A 25,071-nucleotide genomic window follows, 5' to 3' on the forward strand; every position below is an offset into this window, starting at 1 on the left:
TGGTTGTCAACTTTACAAAGAGCACCTGAAGGCGTCAGGAGAAGCTGAAACCGAGCAGCTGCCTGCTGCCCCCCCCCCCCCACACACACACACACCACAACCACAACCACGCGCGCGCGCGGCGCACTGTATGTTTTGTAATATTGTACCTCTCTTTCTCTCTCCCTCTCAGTAAAAGACTGATGAGTTAAATATTAACAACCTTTTGGAACCATAATGTGGACGCAGTGTTCGCGTTAAGCTTCTGTGTCCAGGTCTCATTTACATACGTGCCCAGCCAGCACTTTTATTACCCTTCATAGTCTCCATTCAATTTTCAAGTATGTTATCAGAGCTTTTTAGTAGGCCTATGTGCTGGTGTTTTGAATATTCCACTTTGACAAATAGTGAAATCATCATCATCAAACTTCTTTTATTGACACTGGAATGGCGAGTAGGCTTGTCACAGACATGAGCACTGGATTGATATTGCTGTTTGGCTGGTTAGTGATGCCCATGCTTCCCGGCAGCAGATGGCAGGAAGAAGTCCGGTAAACTCAAACAAAACCCAGCAGAGTCTGTTCGATGCAGACAAAAACACCAGTGGAGCATCCTGGGGCAGAAAATGGGCATATCTGACCGTTTACCCCCCTGACGCCTCCTGCTGCAATCACCCAGTTGTGCACTGATAAACTCACAATCACAAAACAAGTCTCCCTATTTTTTTGCTGCCTATTCTCAGGACATGCACTGATCAACCCACTGTCTCAAGTATTTCCATCCATTGGCATCCAGTGTTCACAGGTTTGCACAGAATCATTCACTTTCTCCTCTTGTCAAGGAGGAAGACAGCATTTAGGCCTTCATGGTGCACCAAAACTCTTCACTGGTAACAACAGAAAGTAGCATAAAAAAGTCATCTGTGTTGTGAAATATTTGGTTATCCATCCATCCATCCATCCATCCATCCATCCATCCATCGTCAACCGCTTATCCTGCATACAGGGTTGTGGGGGGCTGGAGCCAATCCCAGCTTACATCGGGCGAAAGGCGGGGTACACCCTGGGCAGGTCGCCAGTCCATCGCAGGGCCGCATTTGGCTATGTTAGAACAATAAACTACGCTAGCGCTGGTCAGTCACAGCTCCCCAAGCTTCTTTTCTCTCTCATGTGTAGTTTACTCCACTTTGGCGTTTTGTTCTCAGGATTGTACGTCATTAAATTCAATAAAAAGTTTTATTGAAGAGGACAGACTTTCTTACTATGAGCTTGTTCGCTAACACAATAATTTCACATAGTTCATTCAAAAGACATATTTGTACCATTGACTTCAAATTGTCTGCAAAACATTCCCCTTTTGTGGGGCAGTTTCTGACAGAGGAGGGTTGAATAAAAGAGAATAGTGCAAAACAGCTAATAAGCTATGACAGGTTCCTCCATTTGGCTCAGATTTCTCAAAGGTCAGCACTATCCACAAAGCTTGCCATTGGTCAATGGTGCAAATTTGCTGTTCGAAGTTCAACACACCAAAATATTCATGCAGATGTATTTTGCTCCTGTGAGTGGATCCTCTACTTGCAGGGATTCCACTGGAAGCCATCGGATGAAGGTTGCAAGACACATAAACTTCCATCATTGGACTGGTTGATGCATGAGAATGTAAAAAAATAAAAGGCTAAACTGAATCAGCTCAATCAGTGCAGACAGCAGTGCTTATGGAAACTGCTGGTCAAACAACAAAAGACAAGAATATTCTGTTACTCCTGGAAGGAGGCATTCTCAATATAGTGGTACATGCAAACAGTTGAGCCTGAATGAAACCTCAGCTGGAGTATGGCTAACAATCAGGTTAGCTTGGGTAGCTCTGTGCGTGCATGCGTACGTAGCTTCTGTGGTGAATGGAGATCTGATTTTAGTCCTGTGTTCATCTCTCTGGACTCAGAGTTGACTCATGAATGCAGAGCAGCGAGGAGGGATGGCTCTAAATAAAGATTTCAGGTCAAAAACAGGAAATGGCTCAGTGAGCAGGGAGGGCAGGGCCATAGCAACACCAACTGGAGAGCTGCACCCACAACATCCCTCCCTCCCTCCATCTATCTTTATTCATTTCTCCCTCGCTCTTCTTTTATTTCCCTCTCTGTGAAAACACTGCCAGTTCCTGGCCATTCTTGCCTTTTTTTTTTGCTGTTGCTTTATCCTCATTTTCCATTCTCTGACTCTGTTTTTGTCTCTCTTTTTCTGTTTTTTTTTTCTTCCATCCTCTCCATTCATTTATTTTTTTCTGTGGTTTTGATTTCAATTCAGTGACTTTATTGCCATGACTATCAGGAAGAGAACTGCAAAAGGTCAATAGTTTATGTATTCAAACCATCATGAAAGGCAAAATTATTTTTTCTAAACATGTACTATAAAATTTACCATAATCATCAGAGTAGCCTACACAATAATATAAAAGAGGACATTATGCTACAAGACATTCAGAAATCTGTAAATGCTCTATTCTGTTCTTATTATGCTCTCTTTGTCTACGCTTCTCTGTGCACATATCAGGCTGTGTGTGTGTGTGTGTCACTATCAGTGCGAACTCCAGTGTGAACCTGACTCATGGTGAGGTCAGTGGTCCCACTCATCAATCCGGCCCAGTACACGAGGTTACATGTTGCTTCCACCCCTCACCGTGTTGCGTCTTTGGGTGGTAACACACAGGATCACGACGGTCGCCAGAATTAGTTTGCCGACCATCATGTTCCATTTATACTCAGTGTGACAACACACGGTGCATTTTTATGCCATCAAGGTCTATAAATTCCCACAGATACACGAGCAGAAGAATGCCAGGATGACACACACACACACACACACACACACAGCTGGAATATTTGATTCTTACACTTGTCTGTGTGTTACTGATCAGTTTTGTTTAAGTGAACTGTGTATTGATTATGTCTTAGTAATAATGGAATCACTACACACTACTATCAGTGTGTATTACTGATTGTATGAAGAATGTAACAAATGTAATAACATATGGTTGGTAGTTTGCAATGTGTAAGTAAGTTCTAGTTCAGTAATCCATCACTTTTACTACTAACCTTTCTGCAATATTGACCACAACCATAACTACTATTACTACTACAGTAAGGACACCTACTGTACTACTACTACTACTACTACAAACTTCATGACTTCAACTATTACAGCAAAAGCTACTGCTATAATAATCATCACTGTTGCACCTACGTCTATTACTGATACTGTTGCTGCTGCTACTACTTCTGCTATTTTTTCTAAACACAGTAACTAAGAATTTCTCACAGCATGGGTTTGAAGTAGCGTCTACAGAAACAGTCACACATACTATACAATATTAAATTGTACAAAATGGGCAGTCACTGAAGTAGTTTATTGGCTATGCAATAACTTTAACCATCAGAACCACAAGCCCGACCTTAACCTTGGTGTAACCTTGTTCCTAAAAATGTCTTTTGAGGACCAGCTAAATTGTCTTACTCTGCATAAATATCCTCAATCTGAATGTCCTGCATTTAAACTAGTCCTCCAAATAGAACAACTCCATTTGCAGATTATTAAACAGCGATGACCAGACAATCTAGACAACAGCAATAAACAGCAATATTAACCCAAAGTCTCAAGATGATTAAGGAGATGAGAAATAAAACAGGGGACATGGAGTTTAAAACACATGGGCATGAAGGAGCTGTCCCCATCGGTCCTTATCTTATTATATTATTACTCTGTTGTGCCCCACAAGTGGACACATATTATCTCAATCTAATGCCAAAAACACTCCCTTCTAGATTTGTTGGAAGAGGAGTGTGGAAGGAAATGTTAGGCTTCTCTTTCATCACATTTAGACACTACAAACCCATAGGTAAGTGCACAGACTGGGTGATTCCACCTTAGAAAATATGCACGTTTTAAAATTTTGAGTGAGTATTTTAGGGCAATGAGGTCATAACAACTAAAACATTTACAATTTGTCTTAAAAAAGTAGAGAAACATAGAGTAGAACTGGTAGAAATATCCATGTGCACTGGCAGATTTGGGAAGGGTGTGTGAAGAGGACCAGAGAATATTATTAATACTATTAGACATGGGCGTGGCACACCAGCCCAACATGGAGAGAAAGAGGGGCAGATAGGGAGGGAGGGGAAGGGGTCCACACCAAAAACACCCATCTGCTTTCTTTCCCATTCTCTCTCCCTCACTCTTTGTCTCTACCTCCTCCTATTCTCTCTCTTTGTCTCTTTACCACTCTTTATATGTGTCCATCATTCCCCCTCTGTGCTCCATACACAGCTCCTGCCTCAATCCCACACAGAGTGCTTTATCCTTGATCCAGCATCATATATCAATGATTAGCGCCACATTTTGCACTGCACTGTTTTAACTGATATGAACACCCACACAGACACACACAAAGCTGGACAGAGCCTGTTGTATGAAGTGGAATCGCTCCGTTCATCTGGCCCCCCACACATCTCACCGTCTTCCTTCCTTGCCTTGACTCGCACACTTCAAAAGGGGAAGTACAAGTAAGCAAAGCAAGTCGGCCTCCTGCAGTGGTGCCATTTTAGTCAAATATGCTCCCAAAATGTTGTCATGCCGCCTAGACTCATTACCTTCTCACTATTTCTTGTAATATTGGTGATCTAAGCGTTTACACATTTACATCCTACTGTGACAATCAACAGCAGCTTTTCTCAATTGATGTTAAATGGAAGTTACCATGAGGCAAACAACCACTAATGAAAACTAACTGTGCATTCAGAAGAGTATCACCTTTCCAACTGTCAATAATATATACAGGTATTTACAGTGTACGGACATATAGTATGTGCTTGTGAAATTGGTGAGCAAACTACTCCCTTTTCACAACACCTAAGGTTAAAAGTCTAAAATGTAATCCCATCATGTGAGTCAGTCGGGAGCACATAATGTAAATCAAAAGTCATTAAGGACATTTAAACATTTTTGCTAAAGTTGGCAAAATTGTTTTTCACGTTGTTTACTTTTTCTTCACCACAGAGCAAGTCGACAGTACTGCAGGAAGCAGTGCTGCAGAATAAACCCCAAAATTCAGTTTTTATCTGAATGGGAACCTTTGTTGCGTGGTATCCATTTCTCTCTCCATCTCTGTTTTTCTGCCACACTCCACTGTTTCCATTCATTTGAGAGAAAATACAAACACAAAGCAACCTTTCCACCCTCACAAAAAAAGATATTTTGTCGCAGATTGATTTATTATTAGCTTCTGAAATACACACATCTATTATTAGCTATTAAACAATCCTGTGGCTGCCCCCGCAAACAAAGCACACCAGAGTACGTTTAGAAGTGGACCATGGAAGACCTTGCTTTGTTTGGTCCACACCAGGGTTTGATTGGCAGCCTTCACATCAGTCAAGACAAACCATTCTAACCAGGCAAAAGCCCCAGGGTTTGTTTTAATCGAACCAAACAGGTTAGTTGTGAAAGCCCTATTAGGCCCCATCCACAGTACTAAAACAAATACGATCTACATCCACACCAGGATTTTTGCTGCGTTTTAGAGTTGATCTCTATCTATACTAAAATGACGGAAAACCCACATAAAATGGCCATTCACATACACTAGGCAAGCGCGTGCTGGTGTAAACATGAAGCAGATGGGCTATTCCGTAGTACAAAATATTTGAATAAAAATACCAACTCAAAAACTCTGTCAGTAGCATCGTGTTTCTGCTTTGCATGACTCAATCAAAGAGCGTCTGCGTCATCATTTCTAAAGCCCTCTGTTTTTGCCCGTCTTCACTAAAACGCCCACTGAGTTTCAAAACAATAAACGGGATAGTTTGTGATCAAAACAATGTCACACTGGCTTCAATTGCAGCAGCACTGTTGGCCCAACTACTCAAAATCACTCAGTTTCACTCACTGCCCCCAAACACACCATTGCGTACCAAAGGTTATACTTGGGAAGGTTGTGCAATGGTGTCTGACTTCTTGCTCAGCTGTGATTGGATAGCTCAGGGTATCTCATAGTCAACCCCTTGATTTCTCGGCTCCCCCGTTTGCTATGCAGTGTCACTAAATCAACACACCTCAGGATGCTGTGAATGCAGGCCTCTGCTCACAACAGCACATCAATAGTAGTTTGAAAAAAAATGCTCCAATTTCAGTGTCAAATGTCAGGCTATTGTGTAATTTTTTTGATTGTCAACAAATCCAATAAAAAGTCCAAAAGCCGCCAATTAAATGATCCTACTAGCAATTACTGTGTGTGTATCCAAAGGCTGATGTGTGTTATTCCTCTGTGCCAGTTGTTGTCTGAAAACAGATCAGTGAGCCATACTGTTGCACTGGTTGACATGATCCTGTATTATGATGTACACACACTGTAGCTTATTCAGATTTGATCCCACATGCATCAGTGCTGTACACAGGCTACTCACTAGGCTGGAGCACCAAATATATTATTCCACAGCTGAAAATAGTCCCCAACAAATACACATTCCCTCCTGTTTGGATAACATTTGTTGACTTGAACAGTGCCTGCCCTGCTGTTTTAAGGAAAAAAAATTTTAAACTGAAACTACATATTTTTTAGCTGTTCTTCAAAATTGTAGTCTTCATTGGGACCAATTTACTTGAGAGCCACAGACAAGGTAGGGAGAGATGAACACGTTGGTTTTGGTCATTTCATGGGATTTGCCGACAGTATGCAAAATATAGAATCTGTGTTATCCTTTAAAAAAAAACTTTTGATTTGCCATCCATCCATCGTCAACCGTGTACAGTGTCGCGGGGGGTTGGAGCCCATCCCAGCTGACATTGGGCGAAAGGCGGGGTACACCTTGGACAGGTCGCCAGACCATCGCAGGGCCACACATAGACAGACAACCACTCACACCTAAGGACAATTTCAGAGACACCAATTAACCTAGCCTGCATGTCGTTGGATGGTGATAGGAAGCCGGAGTACCCGGAGAGAACCCACGCAGACACGGGGAGAACATGCAAACTCCACACAGAAAGCAACCAGGGTTTGAACCCACGACCTTCTTGCTGTGAGGTGACAGTGCTAACCACTGAACCACAGCGCCACCCTTTTGATCTGCCATAATATAAAAAAAATCAGTGGATTTCTGAGCCATTATAAGATAAGAAAAGCCTTTATTGATCCCCAGAGGGGAAATTCAGGTGTTGCAGCCGCACAAGGACAGAATACATAGGCAGATAAGTTGATTAAAAATAAAAAAACTAATTCAAAGTATATAAAATAAAATAAGAACAAAAATAAAGTGGCATAGTGGTGTGATTGTTTTCCTTAGCCTAAGAACCCTCCTTCTTCTGTGCTATGACGGAAGAATTTAGCGAGATAGGTCTATTAATAGAAACTAGTTAGGAGCTCAAAACAAAACTTTTCATCTTGCAAGAAGAGGGCTTGGCTTGCCTTGACTAAGAACTTGGGCGAGAGACCCAGACATAAAGAGAGTGCGAGAGAGCAGGAGGGAGGTGTGTTTACTCATGGCTGTGTGACGCCTCCAGTGTCAGGTGACTTACAGGAAAGAAGTTGTTGTTCTGTTTCTCTCTCTGTCTCTCTTTCATTTGAGCACTTTTCTTTTTCCCCTCTTGTTTCATAACTTCTGAGATTAATTGTTTTTCTCTCACTGACTTCACTGCCATGTTGTTTAACAGACTACCTACTCAGAATACAAAATGTCAAAAACAAGCAAGAGTGCCGAGCAATGAATGACTTGATTTTAAAGCAGTCACTGTACAAAAATGTTTTTTTAAGTTTTAATGCTGAATACATGATGTTGTGCAAATCAGTTACACCAGTAAAGACATTATGAGACACTGTAATAACTATCTTAGACATACAGTACAGTACTCTGTTGTCTGTTTTCATGGCTTTTGGCTGTGTGTGTGTACCCATCCATAGCAAACTGGTGAGTGTGACACATTCCAGTGGGACAACTCACCAATAGTCAAGCAGTAGATGGGACACAGATACCTCTGTCCACTGGGGAAATTCAACAATAACACATTGAATACAGTTCCCACAATGTTAGCAATTTGTGTCACAGGTTAGCTAAATTCTGAGCAGTGTGAATGGTAGCGGAGGCAGTGATGGTTGTAGTACATGACGTAGTAGTGGTGGAAGTAATACTGGAAGTGATGGCAGTGGTTTTAAAAGCAGGAAAGTTGGACAGTCATAGCAGTAGGCTAAGCATGGTTGTAGCAGGAGTAAAAACTTCAGTGTTTTTGCTTGTTGCAGACGTCTACTGACTGTATCACGTGTGCATTCTTCCCTCCCACATACCGTTGCTGTCTTGTCTCTAACAATAAATTCTGCAGCGTTTTTTAAAAGTGCACTTCAAGTCAAACTGGACTGCAGTGAAAACTCTGTGGAGGGAGATCCTGTAGCTGAAAACAGGAAGGTCATTAATCTTAGAGAGAAAGCGGGCCGACTCAAAAGTCATGGCACAAAGAAGCAGCCACAGCGGTTCGCTTTAGAGACTAGCGGCCAGCAACTACAGTGCAGCTGGTTATCCATCTTTCTTTTCTCACTTTTTCCACCCTGTGGCAGCTTCATTTTACTAACCGTTCTCTCCCTTCCAGCCACAACATCCACAGAGAGCTGTCTTTCCCCTCTGGTGTTGCTTTTCATTCTGTTTTTATCAGGAATACAGTTAGAAAGATGTACAGAAAGTAGGAAATAACACAAAGTTGTGGAAAGAATGTGTCTGTCTGAGTTGGTAGAAACATTCATGACTGGCCTTTGAGGAGAGACTTGTTAATTCTTTCACAAGTCTATTTTGTATCCCTACCATTTTTACCTTGAAAGGTTCGACTAGTTACCCAAAGTGTCATCTTCATCTGTCATTTATTTTGGATTTTTCCCCAATTCAGAATGGCTAGTTCTCACCCACACTCTTGGTCTCAGAAGAAGTTGGCAGAAGAAGACCGTTTAAACAGAACAACCAGTAGGAGTCACTGGTGCAGCAGTAAAAAAATGATGCCTCACTGGGTCTCAGCTACCTAGGGCTGCAAATAATGATTATTTTCATTATTGACTGATTTTATGATTATCTTTTGCAATTGTTTTATTATTAATTTAGTCTATAAAATGTCAGAAAAATAATAACAGTCACAATTTTCTAGGGCACAAGGCCACCTTTTCAATTTGCTTGTTTTATTAAATCGTTAAAAACGTCAAAGCCAGAGAATATTTGTTATGTTTTAATGATAATTACTCAGCATTATCAAAACTTTTATTTCCATCAAATGACAAATGGATTACTTGAATAATCCTTTCATCACAATTCTTACCCTACCTGACTTTAGTTGTTGTACCATTAGTTCTAGTACATTGATAAAGGATGTACTTTTCTATGCAGAAATGTGCTCCTCCTGTACCTCTGTTTTGGAGCATGCAATCATACCTAAATATACAGTATGTAACTCGTCTGGTTCATGTGTGAGTCTCACTAACTATGAATTTAGTATTTACAGCATTTAGTATGACCAGTAGCTACTGGTGGACAACATTAGTTAATGTGTTGTGACAGTGTTCACAAAGTTTTCTGACTTTCTGACTGTGCTAATGTTATGCTATGTTATCCTGTAATTTTAAGTTTAATTCATGGAATTCAGTGATAAAATGTACCCCAGCTCAGTGAAACTCTTTCAGGGAATACCAGCCTTACTTGTTCTGGTATGACCGTTTCCACTTGTCCACTTCCTCCCACTTTACAAAAATAAAGCCAAAATATCCCGGATATGGGGGCTGCCATGGTGACGTAATTTGAATTTGTGATCAGGGTGGAGGTCCTGCCATAGACTGTATATAAGAAATGGACGTAGTCATTGTGACGTCACCCGTTGGTTTGTGGACTGCTGTTTTGAAGCCTCGAGTTAGGCCGATAGGGCGCCGCCATGTCGAGTTTTTGCAACCAGGAAGTACCCAGAAGTGACGATACGGCGGTCATTTTAACAGGGCTGATAACTTTGTCTAGCAAACAACTAAATGTACTCACCAGAGAAAGTGAACAGCCAACTCCTAATAAGCTTTTTCAGCGACGCTGGTTAAATTTACAGTGCCGAGTCGGCTCTAGCCTGATTGACAGGTCGCCATGGTAACCTGTCAATCATAGATAATCCCGCCCTGAAACATACTCTGCTTTGTGGTCTATTTTAAAATAAACGGGACCATAATTTACTAAATGAACATCATTTTGTATTGAAGAAGACTTGAAACTAGTGACTGAGACCATAAACTCATCAGGAAAGTGTTTACTGGGGTAATTATTCAGCTGAGAAGTAGGGTCATTTTCCCATTATTTCTAATGGAGCCGGACTTCTTTTTGGAACCAGAAGAGTCGCCCCCTACTGGATTTTCAATAGAATGCATGTTTCAGGGACTTCCGCATCAGCTTCATATTGTAGACCGGAAGCTTCCCGCTTGGGTCCTGCCCATACACCCTGCTGACTCAGTCGCGAGCAGGGCTTAGCTGTCAATCATGACGTGAAACTCCCTTTTTATAGCATCAAGCTAATTAAAACCAAAATGCAGAACAAGGAACACTTGAACGTACATGATAAGAACTACCTAAAAATGGCGGGGTTTATGACCTGTACTGCAGCCAATCACCAGAAGGCAATCAAGATGTTCTGGCTTCGCGTTTGGGGAGATTTCCATCTTTATATACAGTCACTGGCATAACTATCAACTCAATAATTTTTACCGGGATTCTCCCGTATTTTACCATTTTCTCCTGCTGTCCTCTCGTTTAAATATTTTCCCGTAAATCTCCTGTATTTTTAATCCTTCCAAAAATAAAAATAAAAAGACACCAGCTAGCTGTGTTTGATATGTTTGACAGTAGTATAACAGGTGGCAAAAATGTCACTTATTTTCACATCCCAATGTGGACAGGTATGGTAGCCACTAGCTTGTAGTGCCTCATGTTAGCTAATGTTAGCAAATTTTAGATAGATATTGCTGTGAAACGAACATTACTGAGCTGGTTTACTGAACTTTGTGGCCCTTCTCGACCTGTGTTGCTGTTACACTATGTCTAGGCATTCATCATTATTCCGTAATCGTCATGATCTCACTTAAATAGCACAGTTGTCGATGTGAGCAGATAACATCGGCGACACTGTGACAGAATATAGTTAGCATTGTTCAGAAACATAACAGTTTTTCTACTTTTGTTGTAATCAGAAGACTGCAGAATAATAATCTTACAGTCACAATCCTTTGCTGCAATCAGACTACACTGATCCTGTTTGATGTTTTAAAGCGGCAGAGCACTGCTGTGAATTTTTATCGATCTATTGCTATAACCCTCTTACATTAAAATATTTTTATGTTGATATACTGGAAAACAGAAATCTGATTATAGTAATCCAGTTACATGCTGAGTAATCTATTACTTCTTCCCCTGCTGCTGCCCTCCCACGCTAGACCAGACTGGCTGAGTCAGCTCTGCTGCTCTATCACGATTCAGCCTGACACACTTTCCCTCCCTCATACCCCCCCCCCCCCGCTTTCCTTCATGAATCTCTTCATTCACTCTGAGCTGTGTTCAAAACTTCCTCACCTCTCAGCTTGTGCTGTCAGTCTCTTTCTGTTTTGTCTGATTGCAATCGCTCCCTCTCTATCTCCTTGGAATAAGATATAAGCCACCTCCCGCTTCCACCTCTGCCTTGCTTTTCTCCTCTATTTCCCCGCTCTCCCTCCCTCCCTGCTGGCTGCCTTCAGGGTAGCAGAAGGGAAGTGAATGGCTTCAGCCCTCCCAGCTGGTCCCATCACCCAGCAACCTAGAGCAAAACAAAAGAACACACACACAAGGCAGGCAATGGGCACACACAGACGGGTTCACTAGCAAAAGAGTATATGCATGTTCTTAGACACATGCAGACAGATCCAGATGAATGCACGCGTGCACACACATACACACACACACACACCAGTAGCCCCCCCGACTAACATTGATAAACACAGCCAGCCATCCAGCCGTCTACTGCACACTCCCACCCATCATCCCTCCCTCCAGCCCCCCACACATCATCCCCCATATCCCCACCCCAGCACCCTCTCCAGACACCCAGTCCTTTGTCCACATTCTGCACCAAAAAAAAAACAGATGAACATGTGTTGGCCCAAAAAAGAAGTCAACACAAAGTGGAGAGTTTGTGTTTCACACACACACACACACACACACACACACACACACACACACACACACGCCACATACATACAGAAAAACTGCAACTGTGCATTGAAATAGAGCTTGATTGTTATTTTAAATTTGCCTGTAGCAAATCCCAGCTCAGGAAACCTGCATGGTGTGTACTTAAACTTCCCCCTGAGATCATCTATTATATGTCATCAGTGTGTGATGGTCAGAGCTTCACAGGGGTTATTTTGTGATGAGGTCCTCTGACTACTGTAACTATTTACTTTCCCAATAACTGCCTCTTCTGTCATGTTTTCCAAAGTTTTGAAATACTGGCTAGTGATAATGACATAGTGGTCTGATGTGTATCACAATAAATGCACCTTAGCTGAAAGCAGGTAGGATACAACTGACACAGTGTATTGTATATTAAATGACCAGGGCTGGATTAACACACTAGGGGGCTCTGGGGCAAAAGGGTGCTGTAGGCCCATATTGACCATTCCACACTGTGTGCATTACGCATGTATTAAGCATACAGCATACAGTAGCGGTAGACCGGCAACTCCTGTGTCCTGTGGGACAAAATTACTTTTTGTTGTTGTTGTTGTTTGACGTACTTGACTGTGCGCAATTGTCTGGGATGATTATGTCGAAGCCCAGTATCCAAGTTGAAAAATATTACCCTTCAAAACTAGATTAAGATTAAGTAATAATGCTGGTGTCGCTTTAAGGCCCCATTTCATTTGAGTTTTTAATGTGCTTTAGTGGCGCTGTAGACGAAAAACAGTAGGAGAATCGACTAGGAAGAGGTCAAAAGTCATCAACCAGGAGTCAGTGGACAGCTGGAGACAGATCTATTAGGACTTTTACATCGAACCTCAGAGACCATCTTTGAACAAGAAATTCCCATACACACACCTGTTTGACAGACGTTCCACACTTATGGGCTTGACATAGTCCAAAAGTGGAGGCAGAGAGGGGACCCGGTTCTGTATACTCTGCAACACAGTGAAGTTTGTGTGTACGGTTTGTGCAGTCATACATTTTGGGCTGCCCTCAGACATTGGTACATAACAAAGTTTACAGAACCTTGCAGACCCTGGCAGTCACGTAGATGCTGAGAGTATAATCTGGGCTTTGGTCACATAACGACATATGAGCTGAGCCAATCCCGTTTGCTGAATGAAGACTGTGAGATGTGCTCGAAAGCTCTGAAAAGTAGTTATTTTATAAACGTAAAAGTTTGTTTTTGACCTTGGAAACAGTAGCTTGTTATGTGAGATTGATCAGTTGTCATCGCGTGGCCTAAATATAGAACTTTTAATCGCGTGATAACAGGTGATTATATGGGAACTGAGCAAACTGAAATGTTCCTGTGTCCTCCATGTGAATTTGTACATTAAATTGTCAACAGATGTTACAGGGCCACATCTATAGTTTGACCATACATGGATCTCAATACACTTTGATATATTCTTACTGATTCTATATTTCGTTCCTATATCCTATTTGTTGTAATGTCCAAGGCACAAACACACAACCACAAATAACCACAGCAGCTGATTTTAGGAGACAGATCTAGTGAGACTAAAATGGAGCAGCTTATTGTGCAACTGAATAAAATTCATATTTATAAAATCAGAGGGAAAGCAGTGAAAGCAGGGCAATGACTGGAGGGGGGAAAAACAAACTAGACTTCTTCTTCGTTCTACTTCGGCACAGTGATTTGGAGCCAAACTAAACCTGTGAGGAAAAACGGTTTGTTCCCAAGCCTTCGCAGTCCAAACTGCTCAAACAAACAAACAGAGTAAAAGTGAATCGGAGTGAGGTTTTTTTGGAAACAACACAATGTGGAAAACCTGAGAATCTGAGCTGCTTCTGCAGACTTCGGGGATCATAAGAGTAAATAGGATGGAAAATTGGGGTAAAATGATCTAAAGTGAATCCAGTCCAGACTCATCTGGTCCAATCCTGTCTAAACACGCTACTCAAACATCAGTCAACTTCCAGACTAGACCAGTCTTGCCTAGTCCAGTCCACGTGAGCTCAGTCTAGTCCAGAGTGGTCTGGTCTGGTTCACTTTAAAGCAAAACCAATGTTGTCTGTTCCAGTTCAACCCAGTCCAAAAAAGTATGTCCCAGTCTTGTCTTAACCAAATCCCACAGAGGCAGCCCAGTCTGGCCCTACAAACTGTCCCAGCACCAGTCCAGTAAACGCAAACAAACACAATACAACCCACAACAAACACACCTGGCACAACACACACACACACACACAGTCCTTATACGGCAGTGGGATGTGTTTGCTGTCTTCCATATTAATTATTTAACAGTAAAGTCCGCTATGGAACAAGCCTGCCAAGAGTCATGAGAACTGGCCGCAGCTATCCACACACACACACACACACACACACGTACATAGAGTGTATCTTATAGACTGAATTTGTGTTTTTATCTTTACTTTATCTTGTGGCGTGTACAGCCCAGTCTGCAAGTTTTGACAGATTCACTTACTTTTCTCCTCCCTGAGTAATTAATAAGCACTAAAATCAAAGTGCAAACCTACAACAATTAACTGTCCGTGTGGTAGATGTTGCAATGCAACACAAAGCAGAATGAAGCCAGTTTCCATAAAGGGAACAGAAATCTCGTACATTTGAACTGTTTCATCTGTGTACTATATGTGCATGCATGACACACTGTGTGCAACATGGAATGGTGTGTGAATTTGCCGTTCCCACGCACACACTACTTGCTTCCACACAAAGCCCAAATTATGGTGTTACACACATCATCATTCAGTCAGAGACCCAAACAGTAATCTCCCCAAATGCTACTCTGCGCCATTGACACAGATATCAGCCACTTGAATGGCCGCCAAGCTGACACAGCACTGTATAACAAAGTATATAATCATTAGGCCATAATCATACAGTGGCTGCAGGCCAAATAACCCAAATATCAGGACTGCCCTGTTAACCCATTCAACATTTGCCATGGCTCATTGATGCAGTACTGTGTTAGTGACAGTACACTGAAATACTGTAAAGGCTAGTGGGAGTACAGACTGTACTTGGATTATGTTTAGAGTGCTGTGGACTGCCGCTCCCACCAAAGCTGTAGGTTTTAGAAGTGGTGAGACACAATGAAGTGGGGAAAAAACAGAATCTATGTGGATACTATTTCCTTAAATATATTTACATCATTCTCTTAAGTAACTACTTAAATAATGTTGTATATGTATCTCGAGTAAAAAAACATCCACATTACTTTGATTATTTGAGTGTTCGGTGCTAATTTGCAAATGTTAGCATGCCAACATGCTTAACTAAGATGATGAGCAAGCACTACACCTGCTAAATATCAGCAGAGTAACATTGTCACGGTAAGCATGTTAGCATGCTGACGTTAGCATTCAGCTGAGAATGCCACGGTGTCTAAGTACAGCCTCACAGAGCCGCTGCTGGGGCTGTGGACGCTCAGTCTTCTTGATGAGTGACATACTCCTTTCTCCTGTCTAGATCTTCCTGACATCTGAAAACCGGGAGTGGCGTCAACATACAGCTGTTGTTGGACTCAAGAAACACACCGGTATTTATGCAGCATGATGACTCTAATGTTTAACAATGAACTGCTCAGTGAGTCTACAACATGATTGTTAAGCATTGAATGGCATATTCTCACTGTCGCATGCACACTTGCAGAGTGGGAGAAAGAGTGTGTGGGAGGGGGTATTCCAACAGAGTGTATGATGTAACATTGACTACTATACAGGTAGTGGAGCAATGAGTCACTGTGACCTTGGAAACAGTAGTTTGACGAAATAAAGAACTCGTTGTTATCACGGGACCTTAGCAGGGAACAACTCCAGCCACTGAGGAGAAGACAATGAGAGATCTATCTATCTATCTATCTATCTATCTATCTATCTATCTATCTATCTATCTATCTATCTGAATGCAGGCTTATCTATTATTCATACTTTGTTCTTTTGGCTCTCGTTAAGAGGCCTGGTCTGCAAACGCTGCGCTTCTGACATTCGATCCCCCTGTTCATGTGTGTGTGTGTGTGTGTGTGTGTGTGTGTGTGTGTGTGTGTGTGTGTGTGCGTGCGTGTGTGTGTATTCTGCATGTAGAGTATATGTGCCTCAGATCTATACTTGTTTAGTCTTGTCTCCTCGGGATCTCTGAATGCAGCACAGTCATTAGATAGTGAGTGCATCATAAATATACTGTATCACTGTGGAAAACATCATGTATATTGTTATATATTGTTGTAATGCATGTCAGCTCTGCCCTAGGACCTAAAAGGAAGAATGTTTGAACTTTTCCAAGGTCAAGAATGAACTTCCACTCCTAATCGTCTTTTGAATACAAAATATGTTGTAATGTAGCACAATTTTACATTACGTTACAGCATGTTTTGTTTAACATGAAGTTATTATTTTGACTGCCAGTGAATAGCTATTCCAGTGTGCCTTCCCAACCATTTCCTTGACTGTTACAAGATCTCAAAAGATAAGAAAGACTGGCATTCATGTAATCATGCAGAGGAGCACTTTTAAATATTAATGTGTGAAAATGTCATGTGTTCCCCTCAGTTTTTCCTCATAAGTTAGTTAATGCTTTAAGTAATGTTGGATGAGGTGATACACACAAACACACACATACACACACACATAGTAAGCACTATGTGAGATAGAGAGAAGCGAGAATAGGTGCTGCTTGTGTGAATAATAAAAAGGAGGTCAGTGCCTGAAGGGGTGGGGCGATGGTGAACACTCTGCTCAAAGTAAAGGCACTGAGAACATAGAACTGCCACACACACACATACTCATATACACACCAGATCACCTATTGTGACGGTGGTGGAAGTAATAGGGCAAACTAAATTTGCATGTCACATCTTTGAAAACTTCGCCTCCCTGTAAATAAGCATCACTGATAAGATAGAAACGCTACTGGAAATCCTTCAGTACATCCATTTCTGACGTATGACATGAATAGTCAGAAATGGCAACATTCTACTTATAGAAGCAAATACACTCAGCATTTGATGAAAGAGTTGCCACAGCATTTATTTGGTCAAGTTTTCTGTTATGTTCCTACTGATCAATTAACATCTTGTGGTTTTTGACTGGCTGTCTATAGAGAGCCTATGTCCCTCCCCTTCCGGTGGACCACCATGGGACCTTATTTCGGAAAAATATTGTACGGTAGTCAGTGGCAGGAGACAACAAATATTTTGATTCCATTTGAATTGTACCTTGAATTACACATATGATCCTTGTCGATTTAAAAGATACATTTTAAATTAAAGAAGGTCATAGTTTGATGTAAAACTGATGAGATATAAGACTGTGAAAATACGTAATTACAAAGACCACAAACCCAAAATTTGCATATGTGACATCAGAACTTTTTCTGTCAATGACTGAAGCTAACGTCACTGAAGCTAACATCAAAACACTTACATGAGAAGATGATGTGATAAAAGAGCCAGGAGTCGTTGGATTAAACACATCAGGTGAGATATATTTCTGCGTGGAACACAGATACATTATCTAGCTAGTAGCAAGAAAGCAACGAACGTTAGCTAGCTTTACCGTGCTAACATGTTGGTAGTATATTGTGCGAGATGAGAGATGTAGTTCATTGAGCGATTTCACACAAAACGGCATTTAACTTTACTGTTTTACAACAAAATGCGACTTTCTTTACTTGCAAACTTCTGTTTTAAATTGACCCTGAATTACACATATGATATGTGTAATTCAGGGTCCAATTCTAATGGGATAAAAAGATAAGTTGTCTCTCGCCATTGACTACCGTACATAATCTTTCCAAAATACGGTCCCATGAGCCGGAAGCGGAAGTGAGTGACAAAGGCTCTCTATTTCTGGATGAAGAAGCACACAAGGTTTACAGTTTTCCCTATAAAATGAAAACAAAACAGAGACTCTATTGGTTATCGTTAAACCCTACCACTGAACAGTGATTGTCCAATCCAATCTTAGCAAACGTAAGAAGGCACTTGGCCTGTCAAGATGTACAGATTTCTCCACATGTTGCAGCAGTGTGCATGGGGCTGCAGTGAGAGAGATACTATGCATTTAAAAAGTTTGGAGGGTGTTGTCAGTTTGCCTTTCCAAAAACCAAAAACAAAGGAGCAAAAGTTTAAGGCATCAATTAAACAGTGCGTTTAGCTACTGTAATGTAAGCTGTAATTGTTAGCATGTCCAGCTAATTAGCTTAATACCAACAATACAAATGTAACATTACTTCCAATGCCCGGAATTAGCATATCATTAACTAATTACATTTGTTTTTGGGGTCACAGGTCACATTTTAAAAAGCCTTGTTGAGGACTAGCGCGTCCACCAAGTAGTAATTCCCCACTGTGTGGAAGCTATGACCGTTAGCCTAATGTTAGCATCTCTGTCCTGCTCTTTATTGAACTTAGGGCAGTTTACATTCTCAGCCACGTTACTGAGACAGGGTGATGACTTTTAGGACCAGTTAGCTTTAGCCTCAATCTTTTGGCACAATATCATGTATAAAGCCATAGAGTATCAGACTCTTTCAGAAGTTTCTTGTGTTAAAACGAGAGTCAGCCAGAGATGGGTGTTTGAACCCATAAATGGGGCTAATGTTATTTTATTTAGCTCCAACTAATTAAATCTACCATTGTGGTCAAAATGACTTTGAATTTAGAGTGCTAAATCTTGACAGATTTGACTTGATGTGCGTAGCAACAGTAAGGGTGACAGGGTTAGCGAGCGGTAAGATCTGCAATAGCAAGCTTTCCAAGAGCATCTTAATAAATTCCTTTTCATTTGTAATATTGTAATCATAGCTAAACAGTTTTTTTCCAGGTTAAGAGCAATATGTCTGTGGGCTGAATCTGATGATAGTTAATATTTTGTTGGTGAGTAATAGCTGATTGGAGCCACAGTGAGGGTCCAACATGACATTCAACAAATGGCTGTTAAAGCCCACAACACTGAAGGGGCATGATCTGCACCTCCGCCTGCTGTCTGACTGACCAGTAAGCCCCTGTGCACTACAAATTTAAAAGGATTATTCTGAATTTAGACTATTACAGGCCAAAGTGAAACATGCCCCCATACCCACAGGTCCACGTTAACAAGCTTAATACAGCATCCACACACAGATACACACACACCTACAGGGGAATTTAGAGGGGATACCTGTTCCCAGTTAGGGCTGGTGTTGTGCAGTGGAGCAACGCCAGTCCTACTGAGGGATTATTGTGTGGTGATGCTATCATCACAACCACTCTCCCGCTGTCTATTTATAGTTCACAGAGCTCTCCAACTCTCTCTCTCTCTCTGTCTCTTTCAGTCTCTCTGTCAGATTCTCCATACTGAATGCCAAAAGCATTAAAAGGAGAAGGTCAGAAAAACAGAAACACCAACCAGCAGTAAGTGATTTCAAAACTTAGAAATATAGCACCTGTTCCTGATTTTACACATTATATTTAACTTTATACTGTATATCCCCCTATATGACACATAAATATGCAATTTTCACCACAGAAGATTACATTCCATTACATTGACGCTTTGTTGCAAACTGACAATAACTGCATTGAACCATGTGGATACAACCCCAAAAATGAAAGAATAATGCAGGTACATAAGCTTCATCAAATATGCTACATGTAGAGACAATCAGAGATAGAAAAAGCACCAGGCTCTTCTTCACTCTTCTTCACACCGAGACAACTCTGAGCACCCGGTGCTCTGTCGTGTGGCTCAACAGTTCATTATGGCAAGGAAAGCATATTAAAAAAAAACCCCACAAGACTTTTATCTGGAAATGGAGCTGCATTTAACAATAACTTTCAGTCAAATGTAGCAGATGAGCTATGGTTTCTACTCTCTATTAACTGTGGACAGGCATCAGTCTCAGGTTTACACTATTCGTAATGTGCATTTAAAAATGAAGATTTAAAAGATTTCAGATGTACTGTAGGGACCTGACCACAGTTCAGGGTGCTGATTGTATCCCAGTGTTCAGACCGAGACAGTGAACGCTGGACGGCTGCTGATTCTGTCTGCCAGACGGGCCACAGCGTCTGAGCCCCAGGCTGGGAACACAGGCGAACCACGCCACCTTAATCTGGATTAGCTGCTAAATTCAAAGCCATGGTTGCTTGTGTAATCCCGTTGACAAAGTTCCGGCAGCCCCCGTGGCCATTTGACGGCAGCCGATTCACTCAGGCTGGGCCAAGCCAGGCCAACTTGGGCCCGACAGGGTGACTGACTGATGCAGAATCCATACAGAAAGTAGAGTTATCGTAACACAAATTGTATATGGATGCTATGACATTATCTGATTAAGGGCACATAATTAAAGCTACAACGGAAATTCTGCTCAATTAGGGAAGAAAAGGTGACCATATGTCAAGCACTATAAAGTCAGTGGTGAAAGTATTCTGATGTACTTGAATAAAGCTGCCAATACTACACTACAAATAAAAGCATTCAAAATTAAGTAAAAGCATATAGTATATAAGTCTAAACTTTGCTTTTGTACCTCTTTGGGCATTGACCAGTTATTTAAGGAGGGGAAATTTCTCTTCGGTGACAATGCTAAAAGCTCATAGGCATCTGAAACATGTCAAGGGGCCTCAACTAGATACTGTTTTATTGTGAGAGTTATTGAGAGTTACTGTTTTATTGTGTGTTATTGGGAACCACTGGTTTAAATAACAAAAACATATAGCCTACTAATAATAAAATAAGAATGATAACCCTATTAAACCCCTGAGCATTAAATAATAATGCTTAAATAGTAGTACTATTATGTATCCATTGATTGCTTCATTAACTATGTTGCTGTATCTTTTCATTGAAAATTGAACAGCCCCCCCCCCCCCCCCCCTTAAAGTTTGAACTTGATGACACTACCCGCACGCCTCCAAGTTAAGCCTACACACACCCGCACACACATTCGTACACACTACAACAGCCGTTTTACACTTCAATGTGTGGTTGCAAGTAGGCAATGCTGTGCCGCACTGGAGCAGATCAGGATGTGTCTGTCAGCCAGTCAGTCAGTGATGGTGCGTGTGTGAGCTTAAAGACAACGTGGTTATATAATGCAGGCAGCAGCAGAAGCAGTACCAGCGGCAAATGCGTGCTGCTGTCCTCGGAGAGACGGGAGAGTAGGTAGGTAGGTAGATTTAGCCTGTTTTGTCTCAATACAACAGGTTATAGAGCAAAAATTCAGTTTGAAACTCCCGTTTGTTATATAGCAGACTGTATACATTAATATAGAAGCAATTATAAAAAAGATAAACAGAAATAAACTATAGTCAGTGGAGCAGCGCTGAGGATGAATTTGAGTTTAAAAGTCTGATATCTTGGGGGGGAAAGCTGCTCTGCATTCTAGTGGTGCGGCAGCAGAAGTAGCCAGTTACAACATGACCCTTTGATCAGACCCCGACAAGTTACGTTTTCACTCATTTTTCCCGAACATAAAGCAATTTAATATAACTTCAACTTTTAGCACTGATTCCCCTTGTTCATTTAGGCAGTCCCACTGTCTTTCAGCAGAAGGGATGTTGGTACAAGGTTCTCCATTTCCAAAATGTGAGATTTTATGATAATACGTCAGATCTGATGTGAAGATAAATGCCGATTTGAAGAACACCTACCATTAAATATGCAAAGTATAAATGAAGCCTTGCTGTATTGTATATCAGCTTTAAACAATCAGTAAGATCTAATAAACAACAGTTTTTCCTATGCAGTTTGGCGGAACACTGTCCACGCGCGATACAATGGTGCGTAACGGGAATTCCACGCTGCGCTCTTTCCTCTTGTGAAAGCGTTGACTGATGTAGACTGCCAAGGGTACTTGCCCATCCATTGGACACGTACATATCTGTGTTTACCATACCATGAGCTACTTTGTGAAAATGTTAAAGATGCTTAAATAAGAAGGCAACACGCGGACAATTCCACGTACACAGGCGGAGAGGCAGCCTACATAGAAATAACTTACGATCACAACCAAGAGCTCCAGACACCAGTACACCATACAAGAGTTCAAGATGCAGTTTGAGACACTCACCCTCTATGGCAGATCCGTCCAGCACTATGTTGAAGTAGAAAAATAGATTTGAAAGAAATGGCTTTCGTGATGTTTTGTCACGGTGGAAAGCTCCCTCCGCTACTGCCGAGAGGTCTAATTTCTATTTCACCTAAAAACTGATGGACCAGACTCCGTTCAACGTCTTCGATGTCACAGATCGCGACCAATGCGAAGTCATGTACAGCCAGGCTGGTGCTGCATTTATGTATCATGAGGCAGGGTAAATACGACAATCTACTGCTCCGTAGGTGGTCAAACCGCACACAAATTCGGCTCACTTAGGATTTTAAATGCTAAATACGATTATAAATTACAGTTAACTTTAGCTTTCGAGTAGTTTAGCTACCATTTAAAAAGGCTATAGGGCTATTGTCAGCTTTATCGTGTTGAAATCTCGAAATGCAGGCTTTAAGCGACGGAGCGCTAATTTAACTTTCATCACCGGGTGTGGGAGAATGAAATATTTATTTTGACAATTCAATACAGAACGTAGCCTAATAAATAAACATAGCCTATATCGTATAAGAGATAGACATAAGCATGGGTTGGCCCGGCTAAAGGTCCCTGTAATTTCTGACATGCTGGGAAGTCTTGCGTTACCGTGTGACTTTATTTCCCATCCCGTAGGGATATTTATTTGACGCGAGTTTAAGAACGTCCATTTACTCTCACAGTCCCTGAACGCAGCAACAGGAAGTGTGTGACAGACATGTCGTGCGGTGACTCAGAGCTGACTCAGAGCGCTGTGTCCCGCCCACAACGCGCTGGCGGCCAATAAAGCTCGTGCGGAAGCGGCCAAAGTGGCGAAGAGTCACGCAGCCCCGCGGATGTATTTGTGCAGCCCCCACGGTCCCTCTGTGTGCGGTTTAAAGGGACGCCAACACCTGGGCCACTTACCGAAATCATCAGCATTGACCATTAAAGGCAGGCGGGTGGGTATACATGTTACATATTCTTATGTGACATAAATATGAACAGATATTTAAATATGAAAGATTAATAGGATTACACATTGAATAAAAAAACTGCTTCTTCATTTGTCAAAGAGAAAAACAAATATCATTCAAGGATCCTCAATAACAGTTATGAAAGTAAGGGTTTCACCTGCTTTAACAAAATCTGAATTTGAGTCACTAATTTAAAGCAGCATGTCACTTATGAGTATACCAGACAACCAAATAGCCTACCTGTAGTAAATGTGAATGCATGCATGTGTTGAGAAGACTGTATAAACATACACAGTGTGTCAGTTTCATACGCATCACCATGGCTGAAGACACCTAAATATCAGCAAACAATATATCATTCCTCTAGAGTGCACACTGCAGACACACAGTTGTTGATTCGTGTCCTCTGTCCTTTTTGCTGTCTTCCTGGTCACTCTGGAGAAGAAAGAAGGGGGTCCTAACCCACCTGCAAGCTAACAAACATGTATGTTTACACTGTAGGTTTCGATGTAAAAACTCTCACACAAACAAACCAACATAATGTGAGAGAAAAGGCAAAAAAAACCCTAAAGCAGCGACACCAGTGTGGCTACATCTGCGGCTGCCTTGCTACAGTGCTACCACAAGAGGTAGAAATACCATTATGCAAAAAGAGATTAGGAATTGGCAGAATATCTCTCTTCTGTCAGAGATAGAGAGCAGAGACAGATCCTAACAAAGGAAGACAGGCTCAGTGACCACAAACAATCGAAAAAGGAAGACACAAAAGATCAAGGCAACCAAAATAGGTCACAATATGAGGTCACTGTTTGACAGGTGAGGTTGAGACAGAGACACGCTTACTCCTACAGTGTAAGACATTCAATGAAATAAGGAACATTTACGTTAAGTTTAAGTTCATCTCTGTCATTTCAGATTTCAAAGAGCTACATGAGCTCTCAAAATGAAGGAGGAGACAGGGCATACCTTGCTACCCTATATGTATTGATATGCTACAGCCTGAGGGATGATGAATGACAGAGGCACAAACAGCATGTGCACACGGACACACAGACACACACAGTCATGATTCCATCCCTTCAGAGGACATAACATTCACCTACATTCATTTCCTGGAGACTTACGTAACCCTAACCACTTCTACCTTAACCCTAAACCTAAACCTAACATTACCTGACCATAAATGGGGGCTTGCATTTTGTCCCCACAATGTAACTGTGTAAACAGCTTTATGTCCCCACAACACAAGTAAACCACGCTCACACATACATGCATAATATATATCAATCTTAATGTTATGTTGATGTTCTTATTACTGTTATTGTGCGCTGTCCAAATTATATTTTGATGATTTATTTAATGAAACCTTCATGCCAATAAAGCCCTTTGAAACCCATTGAACTGAATTGAATTATATATGCAAAATAAGGTCATAAGATAAACTCAATGTACACAAGCTTGCTTGATTTTTTGCACAGCTCTCTCTCACACACACACACACACGCGCACACACACACGCACACACACAGTTATACACTTGTTGTCACTGTAATGGCAATAATTCAGTGTTCAGCCACAGTTGCATGTCCATACAATAATTGTATGCTACAGCCTTTGTGTATATTATACAGTAGTTCTGCATTATAATTTTGAAGCAAATGTGTTGTATAATATTTCAATAAAATTCCAAAAGCATTTCATCTGCCATGTTTTCACTACAAGGTGGCACCTTATCTGTAGAAGTAGGCTGGCTGTTGCTCAGAAGTGTTTTTATTCCTGTTTATTCGTGCAGTTATTAAGTCATCGTTTAAAAGAGACTTATTCCA

General features: G+C 41.4%; 1 protein-coding gene across 1 annotated transcript in view; it reads right to left on the reverse strand.

Moving 5' to 3' along the window:
- sertad2b (SERTA domain containing 2b) overlaps positions 1 to 22,916 on the reverse strand; it is a 40,879-nt gene extending 17,963 nt beyond the window's left edge. Inside the window, exon 1 of the mRNA XM_038737434.1 lies at positions 22,278 to 22,916. The gene's annotated coding sequence lies outside the window, so the exon portion shown is untranslated. The remainder of the gene's footprint in view (positions 1 to 22,277) is intronic.
- Between the last annotated feature and the right edge of the window lie 2,155 nt (positions 22,917 to 25,071).

The sequence above is a fragment of the Micropterus salmoides genome, unplaced genomic scaffold, assembly GCF_014851395.1.
Source record: "Micropterus salmoides isolate LMB-PRFRI ecotype aquatic unplaced genomic scaffold, ASM1485139v1 Ms_hic_scaffold_22, whole genome shotgun sequence".
NCBI classification, from domain to species: domain Eukaryota; kingdom Metazoa; phylum Chordata; class Actinopteri; order Centrarchiformes; family Centrarchidae; genus Micropterus; species Micropterus salmoides.